Genomic DNA, 17721 nt, shown 5'->3' with positions numbered 1-17721 from the left:
TCCTAAACATGTTTTCTTTCAAACTAAAGCAAAATACACATTAAAAATACAGATTTAGATGTTTAGTTGGATAGTTTATTTTAGCCAATGACAGCTCGTTTTTCGGGGTGAAAAGCCACCATCTCTATTTTCATGATTGGTTGTTGGTACAAAGGAAGTGACCATATTTGGATCAGACCACAGTCAGCTTGAGGTCCAGACCTTTCCAATGATATATGCCATTATATGTTGTTGCCAAGGTTTGGATGAGATATTTTGTCTCAAAATAGTGGCTTCAAATAAAACGTTTTGGAATTTTACAATACAAATCTTTAAAGGCCGTTTTCTCAAAATGAGTTTTCCTCATACTTGGGACAAAGAATTTCCACTTCAGTTGAACTCACATACACCAAACTTTCCAGTCTTATTCATAACTATATTCCGCAGACATTTACACATGGATTTGTTGATATATCATTCACAGCCTGATTTACATCACATTTTATACCAAAAAAATGCCGAAAATTGGGTTTTTTATGCCTGTTGACACTATTTTCTGATTTGTGGAGTGATAATTAGAGATATCAAAAATCCCATGTGTAATTTTCTTTGTCTCTAATGTGTCAACAAAATGAAATGATCATTTTGAACCTGGCTTTATCCGATCTTCAGATTTATCGTCCCGAAATGTATGCAAATTAGCGCATATAATGCCTAATTTGCATATTTAAACATATAATTTCAGAAAACTTGTAATACAAAAAATCTTAGTTTTAATATAAGTAATCAACTGGAGAAGTTTCATTGTGATAGCTATTATTTAACTTTTTTTCCCTATTCACCTGGGGTGTCTCGCCTTAAATCAAAGTTTAAAGTAGTGGTGCAACAGGATTGACATTAATCCAGGTTTACTGTGAAAATTAAAACCAAGATTAAAAAAACAAAACCAAGATTAAAAGGATGGTTTAAAACTAAACCGGATTAGTGAAAACTAGGTTTAAAGTTTGGTGCAACTGGATTAATAGATAAACCTTGATTTAAACCAGATTAAGGCTTAATCTTTCTTGGTGCAAATGGCCCTGTGTCTTTGTTTTGTTATTATATTATACTTGTTGTGTTCTATTGTATTGTGTGTGTGTGTGTGTGTGTGTGTGTGTGTGTGTGTGTGTGTGTGTGTGTGTGTGTTGTCGTCTGTTGTGGTGTGTGTGTGTGTGTGTGTGTGTGTGTGTGTGTCTCTGTTGTAGTGTGTGTGTGTCTTGTAACACTGTATGCGGTAAGTAACAAATATGGCATGCAATGAGTGAGGACATTCAAAGGCATCATAATGATCTACTTGACCTTACTTAACTACTGAATAAATCTAATGCTTCCCTTGACCTGTGTCTCTACAGGTTTGTGTCTGACCATGCCCCCGTTGGTTGCCAGGCGCTGTTGCAACACAGACTCATCCAGGCCAATCAGAAGTCCCAGTTGAGTGCAGGCCCCGCCCTCGAGACCGCACGGACCTACCCGCTGTCCCTGCTGGAGTGGACGGCCAATAGGAAGAAGGCTAACATGGTGCTGCAGGTGTATTGCTTAGACGGTGAGCTTCTCTCTCTCTCTAGGAGATTTAGGTCACATTCTCACCTGATACTTCGGTAGACTTGATGCGTATGGGTGGGGAAATTGAACCAAAAGTGTCAAATAATGTTTTATGAGCTGTTTCTCAATAACCAAAAGTGTCAAATAATGTTTTAGGAGCTGTTTCTCAACAACCAAAAGTGTCAAAAGTTGACAAAATAATTTGACAAAATAATTTGACAAAATAATTTGACAAAATAATTTGACAAAATAATTTGACAAAATAATTTGACAAAATAATTTGACAAAAAGTATTTTGTAAAAAGTATTTTGTAAAAAGTATTTTGTAAAAAGTATTTTGTCAAATTTTTTTGAAATACTTTTTACAAAATACTTTTTACAAAATACTTTTTACAAAATACTTTTTACAAAATACTTTTTATAAAAATTTGCCTGCTAAATAATTTGCCTGCAAAATAATTTGCCTGCAAAATAATTTGCCTGCAAAATAATTTGCCAAAATAATTTGCCTGCAAAATAATTTGCCTGCAAAATAATGTGCCCCCAAAATAATTTGCCCCCCAAAATAATTTGCCAAAATAATTTGCCAAAATAATTTGCCAAAATAATTTGCCAAAATAATTTGCCAAAATAATTTGCCAAAAAGTATTTTGTAAAAAGTATTTTGTAAAAAGTATTTTGTAAAAAGTATTTTGTAAAAAGTATTTTGTAAAAAGTATTTTGTAAAGTATTTTGTAAAAAGTATTTTGTAAAATAATTTGCCAAAATAATTTGCCAAAATAATTTGCCAAAAAGTATTTTGTAAAAAGTATTTTGTAAAAAGTATTTTGTAAAAAGTATTTTGTAAAAAGTATTTTGTAAAAAGTATTTTGTAAAAAGTATTTTGTAAAAAGTATTTTGTAAAAAGTATTTTGTAAAAAGTATTTTGTAAAAAGTATTTTGTAAAATTTGACAAAAAAAATTGACAAAATGATTTGCCCCCCAAAATAATTTGCCTGCAAAATAATTTGCCTGCAAAATAATTTGCCTGCAAAATAATTTGCCTGCAAAATAATGTGCCCCCAAAATAATTTGCCCCCCAAAATAATGTGCCCCCAAAATAATTTGCCCCCCAAAATAATTTGCCAAAATAATTTGCCAAAATAATTTGCCAAAATAATTTGCCAAAATAATTTGCCAAAAAGTATTTTGTAAAAAATATTTTGTAAAAAGTATTTTGTAAAAAGTATTTTGTAAAAAGTATTTTGTAAAAAGTATTTTGAAAAAAGTATTTTGTCAAATTTGACAAAAAAATTTGACAAAATGATTTGCCCCCCAAAATAATTTGCCTGCAAAATAATTTGCCTGCAAAATAATTTGCCTGCAAAATAATTTGCCTGCAAAATAATTTGCCTGCAAAATAATTTGCCTGCAAAATAATTTTCCTGCAAAATAATTTGCCTGCAAAATAATTTGCCAAAACCCTAATAATTTGCCTAAAAAAATAATTTGCCTGCAAAATAATTTGCCTGCAAAATAATTTGCCTGCAAAATAATTTGCCTGCTAAATAATTTGCCTGCAAAATAATTTGCCTGCTAAATAATTTGCCAAAACCCTAATTTGCCAAAACCCTAATTTGCCAAAACCCTAATTTGCCTGCAAAATAATTTGCCTGCAAAATAATTTGCCCCCCAAAATAATTTGACAAAATAATTTGACAAAATAATTTGACAAAAAGTATTTGACAAAAAGTATTTTGTAAAAAGTATTTTGTAAAATATTTTGTAAAAAGTATTTTGTAAAAAGTATTTTGTAAAAAGTATTTTGTAAAAAGTATTTTGTAAAAAGTATTTTGTAAAAAGTATTTTGTAAAAAGTATTTTGTAAAAAGTATTTTGTAAAAAGTATTTTGTCAAATTTGACAAAAAAATTGACAAAATAATTTGCCTGCAAAATAATTTGCCTGCAAAATAATTTGCCTGCAAAATAATTTGCCTGCTAAATAATTTGCCAAAACCCTAATTTGCCAAAACCCTAATTTGCCTGCAAAATAATTTGCCTGCAAAATAATTTGCCTGCTAAATAATTTGCCAAAACCCTAATTTGCCAAAACCCTAATTTGCCAAAACCCTAATTTGCCTGCAAAATAATTTGCCTGCAAAATAATTTGCCTGCTAAATAATTTGCCTGCTAAATAATTTGCCTGCTAAATAATTTGCCTGCAAAATAATTTGCCTGCTAAATAATTTGCCTGCAAAATGATTTGCCTGCTAAATAATTTGCCAAAACCCTAATTTGCCAAAACCCTAATTTGCCAAAACCCTAATTTGCCTGCAAAATAATTTTCCTGCAAAATAATTTTCCTGCAAAATAATTTTCCTGCAAAATAATTTGCCTGCAAAATAATTTGCCTGCTAAATAATTTGCCTGCAAAACAATTTGCCTGCAAAACAATTTGCCTGCAAAATAATTTGCCTGCAAAATAATTTGCCTGCAAAATAATTTGCCTGCAAAATAATTTGCCTGCAAAATAATTTGCCTGCAAAATAATTTGCCAAAACCCTAATTTGCCTGCAAAATAATTTGCCTGCAAAATAATTTGCCTGCAAAATAATTTGCCTGCTAAATAATTTGCCTGCAAAATAATTTGCCTGCTAAATAATTTGCCTGCAAAATGATTTGCCTGCTAAATAATTTGCCAAAACCCTAATTTGCCAAAACCCTAATTTGCCTGCAAAATAATTTTCCTGCAAAATAATTTTCCTGCAAAATAATTTTCCTGCTAAATAATTTGCCTGCTAAATAATTTGCCTGCAAAACAATTTGCCTGCAAAACAATTTGCCTGCAAAATAATTTGCCTGCAAAATAATTTGCCTGCAAAATAATTTGCCTGCAAAATAATTTGCCAAAACCCTAATTTGCCTGCAAAATTATTTGCCTGCAAAATAATTTGCCTGCAAAATAATTTGCCAAAACCCTAATTTGCCAAAACCCTAATTTGCCAAAACCCTAATTTGCCTGCAAAATAATTTGCCTGCAAAATAATTTGCCTGCAAAATAATTTGCCCCCCAAAATAATTTGACAAAATAATTTGACAAAATAATTTGACAAAATAATTTGACAAAATAATTTGACAAATACAAAATATTTTACAAAATACTTTTTACAAAATACTTTTTGTCAAATACTTTTTGTCAAATTATTTTGTCAAATTATTTTGTCAAATTACAAAATAATTTGACAAAATAATTTGACAAAAAGTATTTGACAAAAAGTATTTTGTAAAAAGTATTTTGTAAAAAGTATTTTGTAAAAAGTATTTTGTAAAAAGTATTTTGTAAAATGTATTTTGTAAAAAGTATTTTGTAAAAAGTATTTTGTAAAAAGTATTTTGTAAAAAGTATTTTGTAAAAAGTATTTTGTAAAATTTGACAAAATAATTTGACAAAATAATTTGACAAAACAATTTGACAAAACCCTAATAATTTGCCTGCAAAATAATTTGCCAAAACCCTAATTTGCCAAAACCCTAATTTGCCAAAACCCTAATTTGCCTGCAAAATAATTTGCCTGCAAAATAATTTGCCTGCAAAATAATTTGCCTGCTAAATAATTTGCCTGCAAAATAATTTGCCTGCAAAATAATTTGCCTGCTAAATAATTTGCCTGCAAAATAATTTGCCTGCAAAATAATTTGCCTGCTAAATAATTTGCCTGCAAAATAATTTGCCTGCTAAATAATTTGCCTGCTAAATAATTTGCCTGCAAAATAATTTGCCTGCTAAATAATTTGCCTGCAAAATGATTTGCCTGCTAAATAATTTGCCAAAACCCTAATTTGCCAAAACCCTAATTTGCCAAAACCCTAATTTGCCTGCAAAATAATTTTCCTGCAAAATAATTTTCCTGCAAAATAGTTTTCCTGCAAAATAATTTGCCTGCTAAATAATTTGCCTGCAAAACAATTTGCCTGCAAAACAATTTGCCTGCAAAATAATTTGCCTGCAAAATAATTTGCCTGCAAAATAATTTGCCTGCAAAATAATTTGCCTGCAAAATAATTTGCCAAAACCCTAATTTGCCTGCAAAATAATTTGCCTGCAAAATAATTTGCCTGCAAAATAATTTGCCTGCAAAATAATTTGCCTGCTAAATAATTTGCCTGCTAAATAATTTGCCTGCAAAATGATTTGCCAAAACCCTAATTTGCCAAAACCCTAATTTGCCTGCAAAATAATTTTCCTGCAAAATAATTTTCCTGCAAAATAATTTTCCTGCTAAATAATTTGCCTGCTAAATAATTTGCCTGCAAAACAATTTGCCTGCAAAACAATTTGCCTGCAAAATAATTTGCCTGCAAAATAATTTGCCTGCAAAATAATTTGCCAAAACCCTAATTTGCCTGCAAAATTATTTGCCTGCAAAATAATTTGCCTGCAAAATAATTTGCCAAAACCCTAATTTGCCAAAACCCTAATTTGCCAAAACCCTAATTTGCCTGCAAAATAATTTGCCTGCAAAATAATTTGCCTGCAAAATAATTTGACAAAATAATTTGACAAAATAATTTGACAAAATAATTTGACAAAATAATTTGACAAATACAAAATATTTTACAAAATACTTTTTACAAAATACTTTTTGTCAAATACTTTTTGTCAAATTATTTTGTCAAATTATTTTGTCAAATTACAAAATAATTTGACAAAATAATTTGACAAAAAGTATTTGACAAAAAGTATTTTGTAAAAAGTATTTTGTAAAAAGTATTTTGTAAAAAGTATTTTGTAAAAAGTATTTTGTAAAATGTATTTTGTAAAAAGTATTTTGTAAAAAGTATTTTGTAAAAAGTATTTTGTAAAAAGTATTTTGTAAAAAGTATTTTGTAAAATTTGACAAAATAATTTGACAAAACAATTTGACAAAACCCTAATAATTTGCCTGCAAAATAATTTGCCAAAACCCTAATTTGCCAAAACCCTAATTTGCCAAAACCCTAATTTGCCTGCAAAATAATTTGCCTGCAAAATAATTTGCCTGCAAAATAATTTGCCTGCTAAATAATTTGCCTGCTAAATAATTTGCCAAAACCCTAATTTGCCAAAACCCTAATTTGCCTGCAAAATAATTTGCCTGCAAAATAATTTGCCTGCAAAATAATTTGCCTGCTAAATAATTTGCCAAAACCCTAATTTGCCAAAACCCTAATTTGCCAAAACCCTAATTTGCCTGCAAAATAATTTGCCTGCAAAATAATTTGCCTGCAAAATAATTTGCCTGCAAAATAATTTGTTCCCACTTTGTTCCCACTTTTTACAAAATACTTTTTTCAAAATACTTTTTACAAAATACTTTTTACAAAATACTTTTTACAAAATACTTTTTACAAAATACTTTTTACAAAATAATTTGACAAAATAATTTGACAAAACCCTAATTTGCCTGCAAAATAATTTGCCTGCAAAATAATTTGCCTGCAAAATAATTTGCCTGCAAAATAATTTGCCTGCTAAATAATTTGCCTGCTAAATAATTTGCCTGCAAAATAATTTGCCTGCTAAATAATTTGCCTGCAAAATAATTTGCCTGCTAAATAATTTGCCAAAACCCTAATTTGCCAAAACCCTAATTTGCCTGCAAAATAATTTGCCTGCTAAATAATTTGCCTGCAAAATAATTTGTTCCCACTTTGTTCCCACTTTTTACAAAATACTTTTTTCAAAATACTTTTTACAAAATACTTTTTACAAAATACTTTTTACAAAATATTTTTTACAAAATACTTTTTACAAAATACTTTTTACAAAATACTTTTTACAAAATAATTTGACAAAATAATTTGACAAAACCCTAATTTGCCTGCAAAATAATTTGCCTGCAAAATAATTTGCCTGCTAAATAATTTGCCTGCAAAATAATTTGCCTGCTAAATAATTTGCCAAAACCCTAATTTGCCAAAACCCTAATTTGCCAAAACCCTAATTTGCCTGCAAAATAATTTGCCTGCAAAATAATTTGCCCCCCAAAATAATTTGACAAAATAATTTGACAAAATAATTTGACAAAATAATTTGACAAAAAGTATTTGACAAAAAGTATTTTGTAAAAAGTATTTTGTAAAATATTTTGTAAAAAGTATTTTGTAAAAAGTATTTTGTAAAAAGTATTTTGTAAAAAGTATTTTGTAAAAAGTATTTTGTAAAAAGTATTTTGTAAAAAGTATTTTGTCAAATTTGACAAAAAAATTGACAAAATAATTTGCCTGCAAAATAATTTGCCTGCAAAATAATTTGCCTGCTAAATAATTTGCCAAAACCCTAATTTGCCAAAACCCTAATTTGCCTGCAAAATAATTTGCCTGCAAAATAATTTGCCTGCTAAATAATTTGCCAAAACCCTAATTTGCCAAAACCCTAATTTGCCAAAACCCTAATTTGCCTGCAAAATAATTTGCCTGCAAAATAATTTGCCTGCTAAATAATTTGCCTGCTAAATAATTTGCCTGCAAAATAATTTGCCTGCTAAATAATTTGCCTGCAAAATGATTTGCCTGCTAAATAATTTGCCAAAACCCTAATTTGCCAAAACCCTAATTTGCCAAAACCCTAATTTGCCTGCAAAATAATTTTCCTGCAAAATAATTTTCCTGCAAAATAATTTTCCTGCAAAATAATTTGCCTGCTAAATAATTTGCCTGCAAAACAATTTGCCTGCAAAACAATTTGCCTGCAAAATAATTTGCCTGCAAAATAATTTGCCTGCAAAATAATTTGCCTGCAAAATAATTTGCCTGCAAAATAATTTGCCTGCAAAATAATTTGCCAAAACCCTAATTTGCCTGCAAAATAATTTGCCTGCAAAATAATTTGCCTGCAAAATAATTTGCCTGCTAAATAATTTGCCTGCAAAATAATTTGCCTGCTAAATAATTTGCCTGCAAAATGATTTGCCTGCTAAATAATTTGCCAAAACCCTAATTTGCCAAAACCCTAATTTGCCTGCAAAATAATTTTCCTGCAAAATAATTTTCCTGCAAAATAATTTTCCTGCTAAATAATTTGCCTGCTAAATAATTTGCCTGCAAAACAATTTGCCTGCAAAACAATTTGCCTGCAAAATAATTTGCCTGCAAAATAATTTGCCTGCAAAATAATTTGCCTGCAAAATAATTTGCCAAAACCCTAATTTGCCTGCAAAATTATTTGCCTGCAAAATAATTTGCCTGCAAAATAATTTGCCAAAACCCTAATTTGCCAAAACCCTAATTTGCCAAAACCCTAATTTGCCTGCAAAATAATTTGCCTGCAAAATAATTTGCCTGCAAAATAATTTGCCCCCCAAAATAATTTGACAAAATAATTTGACAAAATAATTTGACAAAATAATTTGACAAAATAATTTGACAAAATAATTTGACAAATACAAAATATTTTACAAAATACTTTTTGTCAAATACTTTTTGTCAAATACTTTTTGTCAAATTATTTTGTCAAATTATTTTGTCAAATTACAAAATAATTTGACAAAAAGTATTTGACAAAAAGTATTTTGTAAAAAGTATTTTGTAAAATATTTTGTAAAAAGTATTTTGTAAAAAGTATTTTGTAAAAAGTATTTTGTAAAAAGTATTTTGTAAAATTTGACAAAATAATTTGACAAAACAATTTGACAAAACCCTAATAATTTGCCTGCAAAATAATTTGCCTGCAAAATAATTTGCCAAAACCCTAATTTGCCAAAACCCTAATTTGCCAAAACCCTAATTTGCCTGCAAAATAATTTGCCTGCAAAATAATTTGCCTGCAAAATAATTTGCCTGCTAAATAATTTGCCTGCAAAATAATTTGCCTGCAAAATAATTTGCCTGCTTAATAATTTGCCTGCAAAACAATTTGCCTGCAAAATAATTTGCCTGCTAAATAATTTGCCTGCTAAATAATTTGCCAAAATTCTAATTTGCCAAAACCCTAATTTGCCTGCAAAATAATTTGCCTGCAAAATAATTTGCCTGCAAAATAATTTGCCTGCTAAATAATTTGCCAAAACCCTAATTTGCCAAAACCCTAATTTGCCAAAACCCTAATTTGCCTGCAAAATAATTTGCCTGCAAAATAATTTGCCTGCAAAATAATTTGCCTGCAAAATAATTTGCCAAAACCCTAATTTGCCTGCAAAATAATTTGCCTGCTAAATAATTTGCCTGCAAAATAATTTGCCAAAACCCTAATTTGCCTGCAAAATAATTTGCCTGCTAAATAATTTGCCTGCAAAATAATTTGTTCCCACTTTGTTCCCACTTTTTACAAAATACTTTTTTCAAAATACTTTTTACAAAATACTTTTTACAAAATACTTTTTACAAAATACTTTTTACAAAATACTTTTTACAAAATACTTTTTACAAAATACTTTTTACAAAATACTTTTTACAAAATAATTTGACAAAATAATTTGCCAAAACCCTAATTTGCCAAAACCCTAATTTGCCTGCAAAATAATTTGCCTGCTAAATAATTTGCCTGCAAAATAATTTGCCTGCTAAATAATTTGCCTGCAAAATGATTTGCCTGCTAAATAATTTGCCAAAACCCTAATTTGCCAAAACCCTAATTTGCCAAAACCCTAATTTGCCAAAACCCTAATTTGCCTGCTAAATAATTTGCCTGCAAAATAATTTGCCCCCCAAAATAATTTGACAAAATAATTTGACAAAATAATTTGACAAAACCCTAATTTGCCTGCAAAATAATTTGCCTGCAAAATAGTTTGCCTGCAAAATAATTTGCCTGCTAAATAATTTGCCAAAACCCTAATTTGCCAAAACCCTAATTTGCCAAAACCCTAATTTGCCTGCAAAATAATTTGCCTGCAAAATAATTTGCCTGCAAAATAATTTGCCTGCAAAATAATTTGACAAAATAATTTGACAAAATAATTTGACAAAATACTTTTTACAAAATACTTTTTACAAAATACTTTTTGTCAAATTATTTTGTCAAATTTTTTGTCAAATTATTTAGTAAAAAGTATTTTGTAAAAAGTATTTTGTAAAAATACTTTTTTTAAATACTTTAAAAAAAAAAAAACTTTTTACAAAAAACTTTTTACAAAAAACTTTTTACAAAATACTTTTTACAAAATACTTTTTACAAAATACTTTTTACAAAATACTTTTTACAAAATACTTTTTACAAAATACTTTTTACAAAATACTTTTTACAAAATAATTTGACAAAATAATTTGACAAAATAATTTGACAAAATAATTTGACAAAATAATTTGACAAAAAGTATTTGACAAAAAGTATTTGACAAAAAGTATTTTGTAAAAAGTATTTTGTAAAAAGTATTTTGTAAAAAGTATTTTGTAAAAAGTATTTTGTCAAATTTGACAAAAAAATTGACAAAATAATTTGCCTGCAAAATAATTTGCCTGCTAAATAATTTGCCTGCTAAATAATTTGCCTGCTAAATAATTTGCCAAAACCCTAATTTGCCAAAACCCTAATTTGCCTGCAAAATAATTTGCCTGCAAAATAATTTGCCTGCAAAATAATTTGCCTGCTAAATAATTTGCCAAAACCCTAATTTGCCAAAACCCTAATTTGCCAAAACCCTAATTTGCCTGCTAAATAATTTGCCTGCTAAATAATTTGCCTGCTAAATAATTTGCCTGCTAAATAATTTGCCTGCAAAATAATTTGCCTGCAAAATAATTTGCCAAAACCCTAATTTGCCTGCAAAATAATTTGCCTGCAAAATAATTTGACAAAAAGTATTTTGTAAAAAGTATTTTGTAAAAAGTATTTTGTGAAAAGTATTTTGTAAAAAGTATTTTGTAAAAAGTATTTTGTAAAAAGTATTTTGTAAAAAGTCTTTTGTAAAAAGTCTTTTGTAAAATTTGACAAAATAATTTGACAAAACAATTTGACAAAACCCTAATAATTTGCCTGCAAAATAATTTGCCTGCAAAATAATTTGCCAAAACCCTAATTTGCCAAAACCCTAATTTGCCAAAACCCTAATTTGCCTGCAAAATAATTTGCCTGCAAAATAATTTGCCTGCAAAATAATTTGCCTGCTAAATAATTTGCCTGCAAAATAATTTGCCTGCTAAATAATTTGCCTGCAAAATAATTTGCCTGCAAAATAATTTGCCTGCTAAATAATTTGCCTGCTAAATAATTTGCCAAAACCCTAATTTGCCAAAACCCTAATTTGCCTGCAAAATAATTTGCCTGCAAAATAATTTGCCTGCAAAATAATTTGCCAAAACCCTAATTTGCCAAAACCCTAATTTGCCAAAACCCTAATTTGCCTGCAAAATAATTTGCCTGCAAAATAATTTGCCTGCAAAATAATTTGCCAAAACCCTAATTTGCCTGCAAAATAATTTGCCTGCAAAATAATTTGCCTGCAAAATAATTTGCCAAAACCCTAATTTGCCTGCAAAATAATTTGCCTGCTAAATAATTTGCCTGCAAAATAATTTGTTCCCACTTTGTTCCCACTTTTTACAAAATACTTTTTTCAAAATACTTTTTACAAAATACTTTTTACAAAATACTTTTTACAAAATACTTTTTACAAAATACTTTTTACAAAATACTTTTTACAAAATAATTTGACAAAATAATTTGACAAAACCCTAATTTGCCTGCTAAATAATTTGCCTGCAAAATAATTTGCCTGCAAAATAATTTGCCTGCTTAATAATTTGCCTGCAAAACAATTTGCCTGCAAAATAATTTGCCTGCTAAATAATTTGCCTGCTAAATAATTTGCCAAAATTCTAATTTGCCAAAACCCTAATTTGCCTGCAAAATAATTTGCCTGCAAAATAATTTGCCTGCAAAATAATTTGCCTGCTAAATAATTTGCCAAAACCCTAATTTGCCAAAACCCTAATTTGCCAAAACCCTAATTTGCCTGCAAAATAATTTGCCTGCAAAATAATTTGCCTGCAAAATAATTTGCCTGCAAAATAATTTGCCAAAACCCTAATTTGCCTGCAAAATAATTTGCCTGCTAAATAATTTGCCTGCAAAATAATTTGCCAAAACCCTAATTTGCCTGCAAAATAATTTGCCTGCTAAATAATTTGCCTGCAAAATAATTTGTTCCCACTTTGTTCCCACTTTTTACAAAATACTTTTTTCAAAATACTTTTTACAAAATACTTTTTACAAAATACTTTTTAAAAAATACTTTTTACAAAATACTTTTTACAAAATACTTTTTACAAAATACTTTTTACAAAATAATTTGACAAAATAATTTGCCAAAACCCTAATTTGCCAAAACCCTAATTTGCCTGCAAAATAATTTGCCTGCTAAATAATTTGCCTGCAAAATAATTTGCCTGCTAAATAATTTGCCTGCAAAATGATTTGCCTGCTAAATAATTTGCCAAAACCCTAATTTGCCAAAACCCTAATTTGCCAAAACCCTAATTTGCCAAAACCCTAATTTGCCTGCTAAATAATTTGCCTGCAAAATAATTTGCCCCCCAAAATAATTTGACAAAATAATTTGACAAAATAATTTGACAAAACCCTAATTTGCCTGCAAAATAATTTGCCTGCAAAATACTTTGCCTGCAAAATAATTTGCCTGCTAAATAATTTGCCAAAACCCTAATTTGCCAAAACCCTAATTTGCCAAAACCCTAATTTGCCTGCAAAATAATTTGCCTGCAAAATAATTTGCCTGCAAAATAATTTGCCTGCAAAATAATTTGACAAAATAATTTGACAAAATAATTTGACAAAATACTTTTTACAAAATACTTTTTACAAAATACTTTTTGTCAAATTATTTTGTCAAATTTTTTGTCAAATTATTTAGTAAAAAGTATTTTGTAAAAAGTATTTTGTAAAAATACTTTTTTTAAATACTTTAAAAAAAAAAAAACTTTTTACAAAAAACTTTTTACAAAAAACTTTTTACAAAATACTTTTTACAAAATACTTTTTACAAAATACTTTTTACAAAATACTTTTTACAAAATACTTTTGACAAAATAATTTGACAAAATAATTTGACAAAATAATTTGACAAAATAATTTGACAAAATAATTTGACAAAAAGTATTTGACAAAAAGTATTTTGTAAAAAGTATTTTGTAAAAAGTATTTTGTAAAAAGTATTTTGTAAAAAGTATTTTGTCAAATTTGACAAAAAAATTGACAAAATAATTTGCCTGCAAAATAATTTGCCTGCTAAATAATTTGCCTGCTAAATAATTTGCCTGCTAAATAATTTGCCAAAACCCTAATTTGCCAAAACCCTAATTTGCCTGCAAAATAATTTGCCTGCAAAATAATTTGCCTGCAAAATAATTTGCCTGCTAAATAATTTGCCAAAACCCTAATTTGCCAAAACCCTAATTTGCCAAAACCCTAATTTGCCTGCTAAATAATTTGCCTGCTAAATAATTTGCCTGCTAAATAATTTGCCTGCTAAATAATTTGCCTGCTAAATAATTTGCCTGCAAAATAATTTGCCTGCAAAATAATTTGCCAAAACCCTAATTTGCCTGCAAAATAATTTGCCTGCAAAATAATTTGACAAAAAGTATTTTGTAAAAAGTATTTTGTAAAAAGTATTTTGTGAAAAGTATTTTGTAAAAAGTATTTTGTAAAAAGTATTTTGTAAAAAGTATTTTGTAAAAAGTATTTTGTAAAAAGTATTTTGTAAAAAGTATTTTGTAAAATTTGACAAAATAATTTGACAAAACAATTTGACAAAACCCTAATAATTTGCCTGCAAAATAATTTGCCTGCAAAATAATTTGCCAAAACCCTAATTTGCCAAAACCCTAATTTGCCAAAACCCTAATTTGCCTGCAAAATAATTTGCCTGCAAAATAATTTGCCTGCAAAATAATTTGCCTGCTAAATAATTTGCCTGCAAAATAATTTGCCTGCTAAATAATTTGCCTGCAAAATAATTTGCCTGCAAAATAATTTGCCTGCTAAATAATTTGCCTGCTAAATAATTTGCCAAAACCCTAATTTGCCAAAACCCTAATTTGCCTGCAAAATAATTTGCCTGCAAAATAATTTGCCTGCAAAATAATTTGCCAAAACCCTAATTTGCCAAAACCCTAATTTGCCAAAACCCTAATTTGCCTGCAAAATAATTTGCCTGCAAAATAATTTGCCTGCAAAATAATTTGCCAAAACCCTAATTTGCCTGCAAAATAATTTGCCTGCAAAATAATTTGCCTGCAAAATAATTTGCCAAAACCCTAATTTGCCTGCAAAATAATTTGCCTGCTAAATAATTTGCCTGCAAAATAATTTGTTCCCACTTTGTTCCCACTTTTTACAAAATACTTTTTTCAAAATACTTTTTACAAAATACTTTTTACAAAATACTTTTTACAAAATACTTTTTACAAAATACTTTTTACAAAATACTTTTTACAAAATACTTTTTACAAAATAATTTGACAAAATAATTTGACAAAACCCTAATTTGCCAAAACCCTAATTTGCCTGCAAAATAATTTGCCTGCAAAATAATTTGCCTGCTAAATAATTTGCCTGCTAAATAATTTGCCTGCTAAATAATTTGCCTGCAAAATAATTTGCCTGCTAAATAATTTGCCAAAACCCTAATTTGCCAAAACCCTAATTTGCCAAAACCCTAATTTGCCAAAACCCTAATTTGCCTGCAAAATAATTTGCCTGCAAAATAATTTGCCTGCTAAATAATTTGCCTGCTAAATAATTTGCCTGCAAAATGATTTGCCTGCTAAATAATTTGCCAAAACCCTAATTTGCCAAAACCCTAATTTGCCAAAACCCTAATTTGCCAAAACCCTAATTTGCCTGCAAAATAATTTGCCTGCAAAATAATTTGCCTGCTAAATAATTTGCCTGCTAAATAATTTGCCTGCAAAATAATTTGCCTGCTAAATAATTTGCCTGCAAAATAATTTGTTCCCACTTTGTTCCCACTTTTTACAAAATACTTTTTACAAAATACTTTTTACAAAATACTTTTTACAAAATACTTTTTACAAAATACTTTTTACAAAATACTTTTTACAAAATACTTTTTACAAAATAATTTGACAAAATAATTTGACAAAATAATTTGACAAAAAGTATTTGACAAAAAGTATTTTGTAAAAAGTATTTTGTAAAAAGTATTTTGTAAAAAGTATTTTTTTAAAAGTATTTTGTAAAAAGTATTTTGTAAAAAGTATTTTGTAAAAAGTATTTTGTAAAAAGTATTTTGTCAAATTTGACAAAAAAATTGACAAAATAATTTGCCTGCAAAATAATTTGCCTGCTAAATAATTTGCCTGCTAAATAATTTGCCTGCTAAATAATTTGCCTGCTAAATAATTTGCCAAAACCCTAATTTGCCAAAACCCTAATTTGCCTGCAAAATAATTTGCCTGCAAAATAATTTGCCTGCAAAATAATTTGCCTGCTAAATAATTTGCCAAAACCCTAATTTGCCTGCAAAATAATTTGCCAATACCCTAATTTGCCAAAACCCTAATTTGCCAAAACCCTAATTTGCCTGCAAAATAATTTGCCTGCAAAATAATTTGCCTGCAAAATAATTTGCCTGCTAAATAATTTGCCTGCTAAATAATTTGCCTGCAAAATAATTTGCCTGCAAAATAATTTGCCAAAACCCTAATTTGCCTGCAAAATAATTTGCCTGCAAAATAATTTGACAAAAAGTATTTTGTAAAAAGTATTTTGTAAAAAGTATTTTGTGAAAAGTATTTTGTAAAAAGTATTTTGTAAAAAGTATTTTGTAAAAAGTATTTTGTAAAAAGTATTTTGTAAAAAGTATTTTGTAAAATTTGACAAAATAATTTGACAAAACAATTTGACAAAACCCTAATAATTTGCCTGCAAAATAATTTGCCTGCAAAATAATTTGCCAAAACCCTAATTTGCCAAAACCCTAATTTGCCAAAACCCTAATTTGCCAAAACCCTAATTTGCCTGCAAAATAATTTGCCTGCAAAATAATTTGCCTGCAAAATAATTTGCCTGCAAAATAATTTGCCTGCAAAATAATTTGCCTGCTAAATAATTTGCCTGCAAAATAATTTGCCTGCTAAATAATTTGCCTGCTAAATAATTTGCCTGCTAAATAATTTGCCAAAACCCTAATTTGCCAAAACCCTAATTTGCCTGCAAAATAATTTGCCTGCAAAATAATTTGCCTGCAAAATAATTTGCCTGCTAAATAATTTGCCAAAACCCTAATTTGCCAAAACCCTAATTTGCCAAAACCCTAATTTGCCAAAACCCTAATTTGCCTGCAAAATAATTTGCCTGCAAAATAATTTGCCTGCAAAATAATTTGCCAAAACCCTAATTTGCCTGCAAAATAATTTGCCTGCAAAATAATTTGCCCCCCAAAATAATTTGACAAAATAATTTGACAAAATAATTTGACAAAACCCTAATTTGCCAAAACCCTAATTTGCCAAAACCCTAATTTGCCTGCTAAATAATTTGCCTGCAAAATAATTTGCCCCCCAAAATAATTTGACAAAATAATTTGACAAAATAATTTGCCAAAACCCTAATTTGCCTGCAAAATAGTTTGCCTGCAAAATAATTTGCCTGCTAAATAATTTGCCAAAACCCTAATTTGCCAAAACCCTAATTTGCCAAAACCCTAATTTGCCTGCAAAATAATTTGCCTGCAAAATAATTTGCCTGCTAAATAATTTGCCTGCAAAATAATTTGCCTGCAAAATAATTTGCCTGCTAAATAATTTGCCTGCAAAATAATTTGTTCCCACTTTGTTCCCACTTTTTACAAAATACTTTTTACAAAATACTTTTTACAAAATACTTTTTACAAAATACTTTTTACAAAATACTTTTTACAAAATACTTTTTACAAAATAATTTGACAAAATAATTTGACAAAATAATTTGACAAAATAATTTGACAAAAAGTATTTGACAAAAAGTATTTTGTAAAAAGTATTTTGTAAAAAGTATTTTGTAAAAAGTATTTTGTAAAAAGTATTTTGTCAAATTTGACAAAAAAATTGACAAAATAATTTGCCTGCAAAATAATTTGCCTGCTAAATAATTTGCCTGCTAAATAATTTGCCTGCTAAATAATTTGCCTGCTAAATAATTTGCCAAAACCCTAATTTGCCAAAACCCTAATTTGCCTGCAA

The 17721-nt window shown here is 28.3% G+C and overlaps 1 protein-coding gene across 1 annotated transcript in view; it reads left to right on the top strand.

Annotated features, from left to right (window-relative positions):
• The first annotated feature begins 1445 nt into the window (after positions 1 to 1445).
• LOC308330782 (uncharacterized protein) overlaps positions 1446 to 17721 on the top strand; it is a 68128-nt gene continuing 51852 nt past the window's right edge. Inside the window, exon 1 of the mRNA XM_080785797.1 lies at positions 1446 to 1561. The gene's annotated coding sequence lies outside the window, so the exon portion shown is untranslated. The remainder of the gene's footprint in view (positions 1562 to 17721) is intronic.

Source organism: Protomyctophum bolini (genome assembly GCF_963924005.1).
Source record: "Protomyctophum bolini genome assembly, chromosome: 16".
Classification (NCBI taxonomy): Eukaryota; Metazoa; Chordata; class Actinopteri; order Myctophiformes; family Myctophidae; genus Protomyctophum; species Protomyctophum bolini.
Note: the sequence above shows the minus strand (reverse complement) of the source record. Positions and strands in the feature narration are given on the sequence as shown.